Genomic DNA, 15,168 nt, shown 5'->3' on the forward strand with positions numbered 1-15,168 from the left:
ATGACTTCCAAGACAGGATTACGTACCACTCTGAAGTAGTACGCATCCTTGTCATCCCACGAGGTTTGGTAGTGACTCGATCCGAAGTTTCATGATCACTATCATAAGCTTCCACTTCAGTTGGTGTACGTGCCACAGGAACAACTTCCTGTGCCCTACTACACACTTGTTGAAGTGACGGTTCAATAACCTCATCAAGTCTCCACCATCCTCCCACTCAACTTTTCGAGAGAAACCTTTCCTCGAAAAAGGACCCGATTCAAGAAACAATCCCTATTGCTTTCGGATCTGAATTAGGAGGTATACCCAACTATTTTTGGGTGTCCTATGAAGATGCATTTTATCTGCTTTGGGTTCGAGCTTATCAACCTGAAACCTTTTCACATAAGTGTCGCAGCCCCAAACTTTCAAGAAACGGCAACTTAGGTTTCTCCAAACCATAGTTCATACGGTGTCGTCTCAACGAAATTATGTGGTGCCCTATTTAAAGTGAATGTGGTTGTCTCTAATGCCTAACCCATGAACGATAGTGGTAACTCGATAAGAGACATCATGGTATGCACCATATCCAATAGGGTGCAACTATGACGTTTGGACACACCATCACACTATGGTGTTCCAGGCGGTATTAATTGTGAAACAATTTCCACAATGTCTTAATTGTGTGCCAAAACTCGTAATTCAGATATTCATCTCTATGATCATATCATAGATCTTTTATCCTCTTGTCACAATGATCTTTCAACTTCACACTGAAATTACTTGAACCTTTCAATAATTCAGACTCGTGATTCATCAAGTAAATATACTCAACATCTACTCGAATCATCTGTGAAGTAAGAACATAACGATATTCACTGCATGCCTCAGCACTCATTGGACTGCACACATCAAAATGTGTTACTTCCAACAAGTTGCTATCTTGTTCCATCTTACTGAAAACGAGGCTTTTCAGTCATCTTGCCCATGTGGTATGATTTGCATGTCCCAAGTGATTCAAAATCAAGTGAGTCAAAACGGTCCATTTGCATGGAGTTTCTTCATGCATATACACCAATAGACATGGTTCGCATGTCTCAAACTTTTCAAAAATGAGTGAGCCCAAAGATCCATCAATATGGAGCTTCTTCATGCGTTTTATACCGATATGACTTACGTGGCAGTGCCACAAGTAGGTGGTACTATCATTACTATCTTTTGGCATGAACATGTGTATCACTACGATCGAGATTTAATAAACCATTCATTTTAGGTGTAAGACCATTGAAGGTATTATTCAAATAAATAGAGTAACCATTATTCTCCTTAAATGAATAACCGTATTGCGATAGACGTAATCCAATCATGTCTATGCTCAACGCAAACACCAAATAACAATTATTTAGGTTTAACACCAATCTCTTTGGTAGAGGGAGCGTGCGATGCTTGATCATATCAAGCTTGGAAAAACTTCCAACACATATCGTCAGCTCACCTTTAGCTAGTCTCCGTTTATTCCGTAGCCTTTTGTTTCGAGTACTAACACTTAGCAACCGAACCGGTATCTAATACCCTGGTGCTACTAGGAGTACTAGCAAAGTACACATTAACACAATGTATATCCAATATACTTCTATCGACCTTGCCAGCCTTCTTATCTACCAAGTATCTAGGGTAATTCTGCTCTAGTGGTTGTTCCCCTTATTACAGAAGCACTTAGTCTCGGGTTTGGGTTTTACCTTGGGTTTCTTCACTAGAGCAGCAGCTGATTTGCCGTTTCATGAAGTATCCCTTCTTGCCCTTGCCCTTCTTGAAACTAGTGGTTTCACCAACCATCAACAATTGATGCTCCTTCTTGATTTCTACTTTCGCGGTGTCAAACATCGCGAATACCTCAAGGATCATCATATCTATCCCTGATATGTTATAGTTCATCACGAAGCTCTAACAGCTTGGTGGCAATGACTTTGGAGAACCATCACTGTCTTATCTGGAAGATCAACTCCCACTCGATTCAAATGATTGTTGTACTCAGACAATCTGAGCACAAGCTCAACAATTGAGCTTTTCTCCTTAGTTTGCAGGTTAAGAAAATCGTCGGAGGTCTTATACCTCTTGACGTGTGCACGAGCCTGAAATCCCAATTTCAGCCCTCGAAACATCTCATATGTTTCGTGATGTTTCAAAAACGTCTTTGGTGCCTCAACTCTAAACCGTTTAACTGAACTCTCACGTAGTTATCAAAACGTGTATGTCAGATGTTCGCAACAACCACAGACAACGTTCGAGGTTCAGCACACTGAGCGGTGCATTAAGGACATAAGCCTTCTATGAAGCAATGAGGACAATCCTCAGTTTACGGACCTAGTCCGCATAATTGCTACTATCAACTTTCAACTAATTTTTCTCTAGGAACATATCTAAACAGTAGAACTATAGCGTGAGCTACGACATAATTTGCAAAAACCTTTTGACTATGTTCAGGATAATTAAGTTCATCTTATGAACTCCCACTCAGATAGACATCCCTCTAGTCATCTAAGTGATTACATGATCCGAGTCAAACTAGGCCGTGTCCGATCATCACGTGAGACGGACTAGTCATCATCGGTGAACATCTTCATGTTGATCGTATCTTCTATACGACTCATGTTCGACCTTTCGGTCTCCGTGTTCCGAGGCCATGTCTGTACATGCTAGGCTCGTCAAGTTAACCCTAAGTGTTTCGCGTGTGTAAATCTGTCTTACACCCGTTGTATGTGAACGTTAGAATCTAACACCCGATCATCACGTGGTGCTTCGAAAACACGAACTGTCGCAACGGTGCACAGTTAGGGGAGAACACTTCTTGAAATTGTTGTAAGGGATCATCTTATTTACTACCGTCGTTCTAAGCAAATAAGATGTATAAACATGATAAACATCACATGCAATCAAATAGTGACATGATATGGCCATCATCACTTTGCTCCTTTTGATCTCCATCTTCGGGGCTCCATGATCATCATCGTCACCGGCATGACACCATGATCTCCATCATCATGATCTCCATCATCGTGTCTTCATGAAGTTGCCTCGCCAACTATTACTTCTACTACTATGGCTAACGGTTAGCAATAAAGTAAAGTAATTACATGACGTTTAAGTTGACACGCAGGTCACAAATAAATAAAGACAACTCCTATGGCTCCTGCCGGTTGTCATACTCATCGACATGCAAGTCGTGATTCCTATTACAAGAACATGATCAATCTCATACATCACATATATCATTCATCACATCCTTTTTTGGCCATATCACATCACATAGCATACCCTGCAAAAACAAGTTAGACGTCCTCTAATTGTTGTTTGCATGTTTTACGTGGCTGCTATGGGTTTCTAGCAAGAACGTTTCTTACCTACGCATGAACCACAACGTGATATGCCAATTGCTATTTACCCTTCAGAAGGACCCTTTTCATCGAATCCGATCCGACTAAAGTGGGAGAGACAGACACCCGCCAGCCACCTTATGCAACTAGTGCATGTTTGTCGGTGGAACCGGTCTCACGTAAGTGTATGTGTAAGGTTGGTCCGGGCCGCTTCATCCCACGATGCCGCCGAATCAAGATAAGACTAGTAACGGCAAGCATATTGAACAATATCGACGCCCACAACTACTTTGTGTTCTACTCGTGCAAAGAATCTACGCAATAGACCTAGCTCATGATGCCACTGTTGAGGAACGTAGCAGAAATTCAAAAAAATTTCCTACGTAACACCAAGATCTATCTATGAAGAGACCAGCAATGAGTAGAAAGGAGAGTGCATCTACATACCCTTGTAGATCGCTAAGCGGAAGCGTTCAAGTGAACGGGGTTGATGGAGTCGTACTCGTCGTGATTCAGATCACCGATGATCCTAGTGCCGAACGGACGGCACCTCCGCGTTCAACACACGTACAGCTCGACGATGTCTCCCACGCCTTGATCCAGCAAGGAGAGAGGGAGAGGTTGAGGAAGACTCCATCCAGCAGCAGCACAATGGCGTGGTGGTGATGGAGGAGCGTGGCAATCCTGCAGGGCTTCGCCAAGCACCTACGGGAGAGGAGGAGGTGTCACGGGAGGGAGGGAGGCGCCAAGGGCTCAGGTATGGATGCCCTCCCTCCCCTCCACTATATATAGGGGCAGGGGAGAGGGGGGAGGCGCAGCCTTGCCCCTTCCTCCAAGGAAGGGGTGCGGCTAAGAGGGGGTGAGGAGTCCATCCTCCCCAAGGCACCTCGGAGGTGCCTTCCCCCTTTAGGACTCTCCCCTTTTTCCTATATCTTGGCGCATGGGCCTCTAGGGGCTGGTGCCCTTGGCCCATGTAGGCCAAGGCGCACCCCCTACAGCCCATGTGGCCCCCCCGGGGCAGGTGGCCCCACCCGGTGGGCCCCCGGGACCCTTCCGGTGGTCCCGGTACAATACCGATGACCCCGAAACTTGTCCCGATGGCCAAAACAGGACTTCCTATATATAAATCTTTACCTCCGGACCATTCCGGAACTCCTCGTGACGTCCGGGATCTCATCCAGGACTCCGAACAACATTCGGTAACCACATACAAACTTCCTTTATAACCCTAGCGTCATCGAACCTTAAGTGTGTAGACCCTACGGGTTCGGGAGACATGTAGTCATGACCGAGATGTTCTCCGGTCAATAACCAACAGCGGGATCTGGATACCCATGTTGGCTCCCACATGTTCCACGATGATCTCATCGGATGAACCACGATGTCAAGGACTCAATCAATCCCGTATACAATTCCCTTTGTCTAGCGGTATGGTACTTGCCCGAGATTCGATCGTCGGTATACCGATACCTTGTTCAATCTCGTTACGGCAAGTCTCTTTACTCGTTCCGTAACACATCATCCCGTGATCAACCCCTTGGTCACATTGTGCACATTATGATGATGTCCTACCGAGTGGGCCCAGAGATACCTCTCCGTTTACACGGAGTGACAAAATCCCAATCTCGATTCGTGCCAACCCAACAGACACTTTCAGAGATACCCGTAGTGTACCTTTATAGCCACCCAGTTACGTTGTGACGTTTGGCACACCCAAAGCACTCCTACGGTATCCGGGAGTTGCACAATCTCATGGTCTAAGGAAATGATACTTGACATTAGAAAAGCTTTAGCATACGAACTACATGATCTTGTGCTAGGCTTAGGATTGGGTCTTGTCCATCACATCATTCTCCTAATGATGTGATCCCGTTATCAACGACATCCAATGTCCATGGTCAGGAAACCGTAACCATCTATTGATTAACGAGCTAGTCAACTAGAGGCTTACTAGGGACATGGTGTTGTCTATGTATCCACACATGTATCTGAGTTTCCTATCAATACAATTCTAGCATGGATAATAAACGATTATCATGAACAAGGAAATATAATAATAATCAATTTATTATTGCCTCTAGGGCATATTTCCAACATGATGTGCTACTCGCACTCGTTATACCTGGGGGCTTCTTTAACAGAAGCTTATTTATACGGGCTTCATGCCCAACACATGTGTCATACTTCCGCATGTACCTTTTACTCACCATTATATGCATCGATATGACTTAAGTTTTGGCCAAGCTGGGTTGCCTGGCTCCTGTGCTTACCCCTACATTCCCGATTGTTCGGCTAGGAGGTAAAGGGAGCACCTCTGCGATTGTTACTGCCGGGTCAGCCGGATGTGTACCTCAGACTTGGTGAAGCCGAAGGCTAGCGTTCTTAAGGGAATATTCGGTTGGTGACTTGAAAGATGATTTATTACTTATTTATATATCTGCCCCTAGATGCTTTTTCTGCTCTTTTCGTAGTTTGGACATGCACTTTAGGGCATGCCTCCCAGGGAAAGGAACCCCTAACGGAACTATTCTCCCTGGAAGATGTTTCTTACTAACCATGTAATATAACATAGCTAGTTGGGCACTTGTCTGATAAAGCACTTATGACCCCTACACCTGGTCTCCATGCATGCCCCGGTTTTTGTATAACCGTGAGGGTATTCGGACACACTCCGGACTGTTGGGTCCCGAGGTTAAAGCGAAAAGGTCCGCAAAGACAAACGATCTACAATCCGGCTAGAAGGCATTTTACATGTCATTTTAAATTACATCGTCAAACTGACTGATTGTACTCCTCTTCAATCCCATCTAACAGGCTGTCTAGTTTACAGTCCCGTTGGGAATATTTCGCGGCCAACTCTACTTGGCCGTACATCAGGCTCACAGGGATCTCCTTCCCATCAGGCTCCACAGGTCCGACCTCGGCCATGTGGTTTGGATCAGCCTTGGTGTACCGCGTCTTCACCATGGCCCAGGCCTCCCTGGCGCCTTGACGGTAGGCCGATATCTTCCACAGATGGAAGCGCTGCCGTACTCCCTGAAGCTTCTCAGCAAGCCCTCCAAGACCCTTGGGTAGGGAGACGGACGGCCATAAGGCCTGAATGACGCCGCTCATCGCCTGTCGGACATGTTCGTGCAGTTGCAGCAGCTCAGGAAGAAGGTCACCCGTGGAACCAGGCATTTCCTCCGCTGGACGACCCGTGAGCACACCTACAGACACATTTCTGTCAATCGACTTCCTCGCCGAACTCTTCTTTTCAAAAGAGTTTGCTCAAGCACTTACTGTAAATGCCGCGACGAAGCCGCCGATTCTCCTTTACGGAGTTAGACAGCTGGACCCGAACATCGTTTAGCTCTTCGCCCAGCTGGGTGTTGGCATCTTGGAGTTTGTTCCTCTCCTGATGCACCCTCATAAGCACCTTCTCACCGGCCTTCAGCTGGCGCAGCAGATGTTGCTTGTCCGGATCTAGTCTGGCACCCTCTGCAATATTATTGTCAGACTAAACGCACACGCCGCACTTCATAAACTACTTATCTTTTCGAAATATGTATTACTAGAGGGGGTCTCTGTGGCTCCCCCGGCGGCGACTAGTGCGGCCTCAAGTTGGGCCTTGCATTCTTGAAGCTCCTGGGACAGGTGGGTATTCTTCTCCGTAAGATCCTGCATAACAAATGATCCTTAAATCAGTTAGTTTAACTATTTTAAGTCTCGGGGGCTACTGGCATATATAACTATTAAAATTCCTCGCCCGTATGTCTTTCACATACTGCTCCGTGGCTCTGGTTAAACCATCTTGAGCAGCACGGAGGTGCGCATCTCCCGCATTAAAGGCATTCAACGCCTCTGGGGAGAAACACGCGTCACGAAGAACTGTCCGGCGACGCCTGTGATTCATGGCGCTCTCCACCTCAGACCTGGTAGTGGACAGCCTGTTGGCATCCTCTGTTGGAGGAGCATCCGGCTCGCGCCTTGCGCTCGCCTCCCCCTCCGGACCAGGTGTTGGAGCCTGGCTGGCGGAGGCTTGGTTGGCAACCTCTCCGGGCACAGTCCGGCGAGCGCTCTTTCTCCTGGAAGAATCATGAGCATTAATATACCTCCCAGGAGTCTTTCCCTTAAAGACACTGGTGCGCCATACCTTTGCGGCGACATTTCGATTCGCGCCGCACTCCTTTTCCGCCTGCTGGGCCGCACTGACCCTGGTTGGTCAGTCGCCGCGGGCTCGGCTTCCCGCCGTAAAGGCACCTCCTGCGAAGCACCATTGGTATACGGTGGTCAGAAATAAGCATTAAAAAAGTAATGGTGTCAGGACTTCGGTCGTACTCACCTGGGAAGCCGGAGATAAACCGGGGTAGTCAGCCGTAATGGCGACTAGAGCATTGTCTATGCTGAGTTGGTGGAACACCCCGTCAATCAGTTCCACCTTTATGTCCGGATCCTCTTCGGAGGCCGGATCAAGGGATCTTCCCGGATCCTAGGGTTGTGGAGTCGGGCTTTGTATGCCCTCCACATCCCGGCGCAGTTCCTGCGTCGAAATCATAAAGTAAGACACTTAACTTTAAAAGTACGGATCGGATATATAAACGTCCGCTTACCCAGCTCCGAGGGTTATTCATGGAGAATCCATTCAATGGACTCGTGCGGAGGAAGTCCTCCTTCTCCCCCTTGTACAAGCCGGACAGGATCTTCACCAGATCGGCGGTCGATCCCGGCCCCTTGCGGCCATGACGGGTGGCGTCATTTTCCCCGTTGAAATCCCACATGGGGTGGCCCCTATATTGGAGCGGTTGCACCCCTCGCATAATGCATGTGGCCATGACTCCAATCATGGTCAATCCGGAATGGGCCAGTAACCTTATCCGGCCCATCAGATATTGGACGCTCCTATCATCTTCCCGTTGAGGGATCCGCGGGCGCCAACTTAGGCGTTTCTTCAGAGGAGCGTTGCTATACTCCGGGAGGCCGATCTGAACTGGATCCGGCAGCGGGGCGTCTTCCATATAGAACCATTCCGAAGGCCAGTCTTCGGACGCCTTCTTCGGGGTTCCGGATAGATATCCAGTCCCGGCGATGCGCCATATTTCGGCTCCGCCCACTTGATATATCGACCCCTCGTGAGAATGGGGTACGAGGCAAAACAATCTCTTCCACAGCACAAAATGGGGCTCGATGCCCAAGAACAGCTTGCAAAGAGCTACAAAGCCCGCGATGTGCAAGATGGAGGCAGGTGTGAGGTGGTGAAGTTGGAGTCCATAGAACTCCAGGAGCCCCCGGAGAAACGGATGTATGGGAAATCCGAGTCCCCTTATTAGGTAGGGGACGAAGCATACCCGCTCTCCTTTGGATGGATTGGGGACGCTCTCTGCCTGCTTCCCACCCTTGTAGGTGGCCAGTCCGGCTCGAACCGGAACCATAAAGGCTGGGGGAAGGTATCCCTCTGCTTGGAGCGTCACTAACTCGCTATGCGGGACTGAACATCTCCTCCAATCTCCTGGCTGAGGACTGGGAGCGCGAGAGGAGGAGCCGCGTCAACTGTCCATGTTGGAATGGATTTTTGTCAGATGCGCTTCGATTAGTACTTGCAGAAGGAGGATGGTGTGATTCAGATCTGGGTCCTTGCCTCTCTTATAGGTTGCTTATTCGTGCAGCTAGGGGGTAAAACGTAAACATACCCTGGCTTTTCGCATTCATACGACACATGGAAGAGGGCCATTATTGGACGTAGAAGCCAAGGAGCGCAACATTTATAAGGAAACCGGACACTATTCGGCAAACACATGGAATATGGAGGAGAACCCGCCTTGCAAACGCCAAAGACAATATACGCGCCAGACTCGTCGTCATTGAAGCCTGGTTCAGGGGCTACTGAGGGAGTCCTGGACTAGGGGGTGTCCGGATAGCCGAACTATCATCATCGGCTGGACACCAAGACTATGAAGATACAAGATTAAAGACTCCGTCCCGTGTCCGGATGGGACTTTCCTTGGCGTGGAAGGCAAGCTTGGCGATACGCATATGTAGATCTCCTACCATTGTAACCGACTCTGTGTAACCCTAGCCCTCTCCGGTGTCTATATAAACCGGATGGTTTTAGTACGTAGGACGAACAACAATCATACCATAGTCTAGATTCTAGGGTTTAGCCTCCTTGATCTCGTGGTAGATCTACTCTTGTAATACCCACATCATCAATATCAATCAAGCAGGACGTAGGGTTTTACCTCCATCAAGAGGGCCCGAACCTGGGTAAAGCATCGTGTCCCTTGTCTCCTGTTACCATCCGCCTAGACGCACAGTTCGGGACCCCCTACCCGAGATCCGCTGGTTTTGACACCGACAGTCGTCATCATCAACCATCCTCCATCACCAATTTCATGATGCTCACCGTCGTGCGTGAGTAATTCCATCGTAGGCTTGCTGGACGGTGATGGGTTGGATGAGATTTACCATGTAATCAAGTTAGTTTTGTTAGGGTTTGATCCCTAGTATCCACTATGTTCTGAGATTGATGTTGCTATGACTTTGCTATGCTTAATGCTTGTTACTAGGGCCTGAGTGCCATGATTTCAGATCTGAACCTATTATGTTTTCATGAATATATGTGAGTTCTTGATCCTATCTTGCAAGTCTATAGTCACCTATTATGTGTTATGATCCGACAACCCCGAAGTGACAATAATTGGGATACTTCTCGGTGATGACCGTAGTTTGAGGAGTTCATGTATTCACTATGTGTTAATGCTTTGGTCCGGTACTCTATTAAAAGGAGGCCTTAATATCCCTTAGTTTCCACTAGGACCCCGCTGCCACGGGAGGGTAGGACAAAAGATGCCATGCAAGTTCTTTTCCATAAGCATGTATGACTATATTCGGAATACATGCCTACATTACATTGCTGAACTGGAGCTAGTTCTGTGTCACCCTATGTTATAGCTATTACATGAGGAATCGCATCCGACATAATTATCCATCATTGATCCAACGCCTACGAGCTTTTCACATATTGTTCTTCGCTATTTACTTTTCCGTTGCTACTGTTACGATTACTACAAAACTGCTATCTTTACTTTTGCCACTGTTACCAATACTATCATACTACTTTGCTACTAAATACCATGCTGCAGATACTAAGTTATACAGGTGTGGTTGAATTGACAACTCAACTGCTAATACTTGAGAATATTCTTTGGCTCCCCTTGTGTCGAATCAATAAATTTAGGTTGAATACTCTACCCTGAAAGCTGTTGCGATCCCCTATACTTGTGGGTTATCAATGCGTAAGTAAGAATGGTTCTTGCTCAGCCCGTAGCAGCCACATAAAACTTGCAACAACAAAGTAGAGGACGTCTAAATTGTTTTTGTAGGGCATGTTGTGATGTGATATGGTCAAGGCATGGTGCTATATTTTATTGTATGAGATGATCATGTTTTGTAACCGAGTTATCGGCAACTGGCAGGAGCCATATGGTTGTCGCTTTATTGTATGCAATGCAATCACCGGTAATTGCTTTACTTTATCACTAAGCAGTAGCGATAGTCATAGAAGAAATAGTTGGCAAGACGACAATGATACTATGATGGAGATCAAGGTGTCGCGCCGGTGACGATGGTGATCATGACGGTGCTTCAGAGATGGAGATCACAAGCACAAGATGATGATGGCCATATCATATCACTTATATTGATTGCATGTGATGTTTATCATTTATGCATCTTATCTTGCTTTGATTGACGGTAGCATTATAAGATGATCTCTCACTAAATTTCAAGATAAAGTGTTCTCCCTGAGTATGCATCGTTGCCAAAGTTCGTCGTGCCCAGACACCACATGATGATCAGGTGTGATAAGCTCTACGTCCATTTACAACGGGTGCAAGCCAGTTTTGCACATGCAGAATACTCGGGTTAAACTTGACGAGCCTAGCATATGCAGATATGGCCTCGGAACACTAAGACCGAAAGGTCAAGCATGAATCATATAGTAGATATGATCAACATAGTGATGTTCACCATTGAAAACTACTCCATCTCACGTGATGATCGGACATGGTTTAGTTGATTTGGATCACGTGATCACTTAGATGATTAGAGGGATGTCTATCTAAGTAGGAGTTCTTAAGTAATATGATTAATTGAACTTTAATTTATCATGAACTTAGTCCTGATAGAATTTTGCAAAAATGGTGTAGATCAATAGCTCGTGTTATTGCTTCCCTATATTTTATATGTGTTCCTAGAGAAAATTAAGTTGAAAGATGATAGTAGCAATGATGCGGACTGGGTCCGTGATCTGAGGTTTATCCTCATTGCTGCACAGAAGAATTATGTCCTTGATGCACCGCTAGGTGACAGACCTATTGCAGGAGCAGATGCAGACGTTATGAACGTTTGGCTAGCTCAATATGATGATTACTTGATAGTTTAGTGCACCATGCTTAACAGCTTAGAATCGGGACTTCAGAGACGTTTTGAACGTCATGGACCATACCAGATGTTCCAGGAGTTGAAGTTAATATTTCAAGCAAATACCCGAGTTGAGAGATATGAAGTCTCCAACAAGTTCTATAGCTAAAAGATGGAGGAGAATTGCTCAACTAGTGATCATGTGCTCAGATTGTCTGGGTACTACAATCGCTTGAATCAAGTGGGAGTTAATCTTCCAGATAAGATAGTGATTAACAGAGTTCTCTAGTTACCATCACCAAGTTACTGGAACTTCGTGATGAACTATAGTATGCAAGGGATGACGAAACGTTTCCCGAGCTTTTCATGATGATGAAATCGATGAAGGTAGATATCAAGAAAGAGCATCAAGTGTTGATGATTAACAAGACCACTAGTTTCAATAAAAGGGCAAAGGGAAAGAAAGGGAACTTCAAGTAGAATGGCAAGCAAGTTGTCACTACCTTGAAAGATCCCAAAGCTAGACCAAAGCCTGAAACTGAGTGTTTCTACTGCAAAGGAAATGGTCACTAGAAGAGGAAATATCCTGAATATTTGGTAGATAAGAAGGATGGCAAAGTGAACAAGGGTATATTTGATATACAGGTTATTGATGTGTACCTTACTAGTGTTTATAGTAACCCCTAGGTATTTGATACTTGTTCGGTTGCTAAATATTAGTAACTCAAAACAAGAGTTACAGAATAAATAGAGACTAGTTGAGGGTGAAGTGACGATGTGTGTTGGAAGTAGTTCCAAGATTGATATGATCATCATCGCACACTCCCTATACTTTCGAGATTAGTGTTGAACCTAAATAAATATTATTTGGCGTTTGCGTTGAGCATGAATATGATTTAATCATGTTTATTGCAATACGGTTATTCATTTAAAGTCGGAGAATAACTGTTGTTCTGTTTACATGAATAAAACCTTCGATGGTCATACACCCAATGAAAATAGTTTGTTGGATCTCGACCGTAGTGATACACATATTCATAATATTGATGCCAAAAGATGCAAAGTTGATAATGATAGTGCAACTTATTTGTGGCACTGCCGTTTGGGTCATATTGGTGTAAAACGCATGAAGAAACTCCATACTGATGGAATTTTGGAATCACTTGATTATGAATCACTTGGTACTTGCGAACCATGCCTCATGGGAAAGATGACTAAAACGGTGTTCTCCGGAACTATGAAGCGAGCAACTGATTTGTTGGAAATCATACATACTGATGTATGTGGTCCAATGAATGTTGAGCCTCGTGGCGGGTATCGTTATTTTCTGACCTTCACAGATGATTTGAGCAGATATGTGTATATCTACTTAATGAAACACAAGTCTGAAACATTTGAAAAGTTTAAAGAATTTTAGAGTGAAGTGGAGAATCGTCGTAACAAGAAAATAAAGTTTCTATGATCTGATCGTGGAGGAGAATATTTGAGTTACGAGTTTGGCCTTCATTTAAAAACAATGTGGAATAGTTTCACAGCTCACGCCACATGGAACAGCACAGCATAATGGTGTGTCCGAATGTCGTAACCGCACTTTATTGGATATGTTACGATCTATGATGTATCTTACCGATTTATCACTATCGTTTTGGGGTTATGCATTAGAGACAGCTGGATTCACTTTAAATAGGGCACCATCAAAATCCGTTGAGATGACGCCTTATGAACTGTGGTTTGGCAAGAAACCAAAGTTGTCATTTCTTAAAGTTTGGGGCTAAGATGCTTATGTGAAAAAGTTTCAACCTGATAAGCTCGAACCCAAATCGGAAAAGTGCGTCTTCATAGAATACCCAAAGGAAACTGTTGGGTACACCTTCTACCACAGATCTGAAGGCAAGATATTCGTTGATAAGATGGATCCTTTCTAGAGAAGGAGTTTCTCTCGAAATAAGTGAGTGGGAGGAAAGTAGAACTTGATGAGGTAACTATGCCTGCTCCCTTATTGGAAAGTAGTTCATCACAGAGATCAGTTCATGTGATTCCTACACCAATTAGTGAGGAAGCTAATGATGATGATCATGAAACTTCAGATTAAGTTACTACAGAACCTCGTAGGTCTTCCAAAGTATAGTACGCACCAGAGTGGTACGGTAATCCTGTTCTGGAAGTCATGTTACTAGACCATGATGAACCTACGAACTATAAGGAAGCGATGATGAGCCCAGATTCCGCGAAATGGCTTGAATGCCGTGAAATCTGAGATGGGATCCATGTATGAGAACAAAGTGTGGACTTTGGTGGACTTGCCCGATGATCGGCAAGCCATAGAAAATAAATGGATCTTCAAGAGGAAGATAGACGCTGATAGTAGTGTTACTATCTACAAAGCTCGACTTGTCATAAAAATTTTTTTAACAAGTTCAAGGTGTTGAATACAATGAGATTTTCTCACTCATATCAATGCTTAAGTCTGTCCGAATCATGTTAGCAATTACCACCTTTTATGAAATCTGGCAAATGGATATAAAAACTGCATTCCTTAAATGGATATTTCTTAAAGAAGAGTTGTATATGATGCAACCAGAAGGTTTTGTCGATCCAAAGAGTGCTAACAAAAGTGTGCAAGCTCCAGTAATCCATCTATGGACTGGTGCAAGCATCTCGGAGTTGGAATATACGCTTTGGTAGTGTGATCAAAGCATATGATTTTATACAAATTTTTTAGAAGCATGTATTTATAAGAAAGTGAGTGGGAGCACTACAGCATTTCTGATAAGTATATGTGAATGACATATTATTGATCGGAAATAATGTAGAATTTTTCTAGAAAGCATAAAGGAGTGTTTGAAAGGAGTTTTTTCAAAGAAAGACCTCGGTGAAGCTACTTACACATTGAGCATCAAGATCTATAGAGATAGATCAAGACGATTGATAAGATTTTTCAATGAGTACATACGTTGATAAGATTTTGAAGTAGTTCAAAATAGAACAGTCAAAGAAGGAGTTCTTGCCTGTGTTGCAAGGTGTGAAGTTGAGTAAGACTCAAAACCCGACCATGGCAGAAAATAGAAAGAGAATGAAAAGTCATTCCCTATGCCTCAGTCATAGGTTCTATAAAATATGCTATGCTGTGTACCAGATCTATTGTATACCCTACACTGAGTTTGGCAAGGGTGTACAATAGTGATCTAGGAGTAGATCACTGGACAGCGGTCAAAATTATCCTTAGTAAGGACTAAGTATTATGGAGGTGATAAAAGAGTTCATCGTAAAGAGTTACATCGGTGCAAGCTTTTACACCAATCCAGATGACTCTAAGTCTCAATCTGGATACATATTGAAAGTGGGAGCAATTAGCTAGAGTAGCTCCGTGCAGAGCATTGTAGACATAGAATATTTGCAAAATACATACGGCTCT

This window comes from Triticum aestivum, chromosome 1B (genome assembly GCF_018294505.1).
Source record: "Triticum aestivum cultivar Chinese Spring chromosome 1B, IWGSC CS RefSeq v2.1, whole genome shotgun sequence".
NCBI lineage: Eukaryota > Viridiplantae > Streptophyta > Magnoliopsida > Poales > Poaceae > Triticum > Triticum aestivum.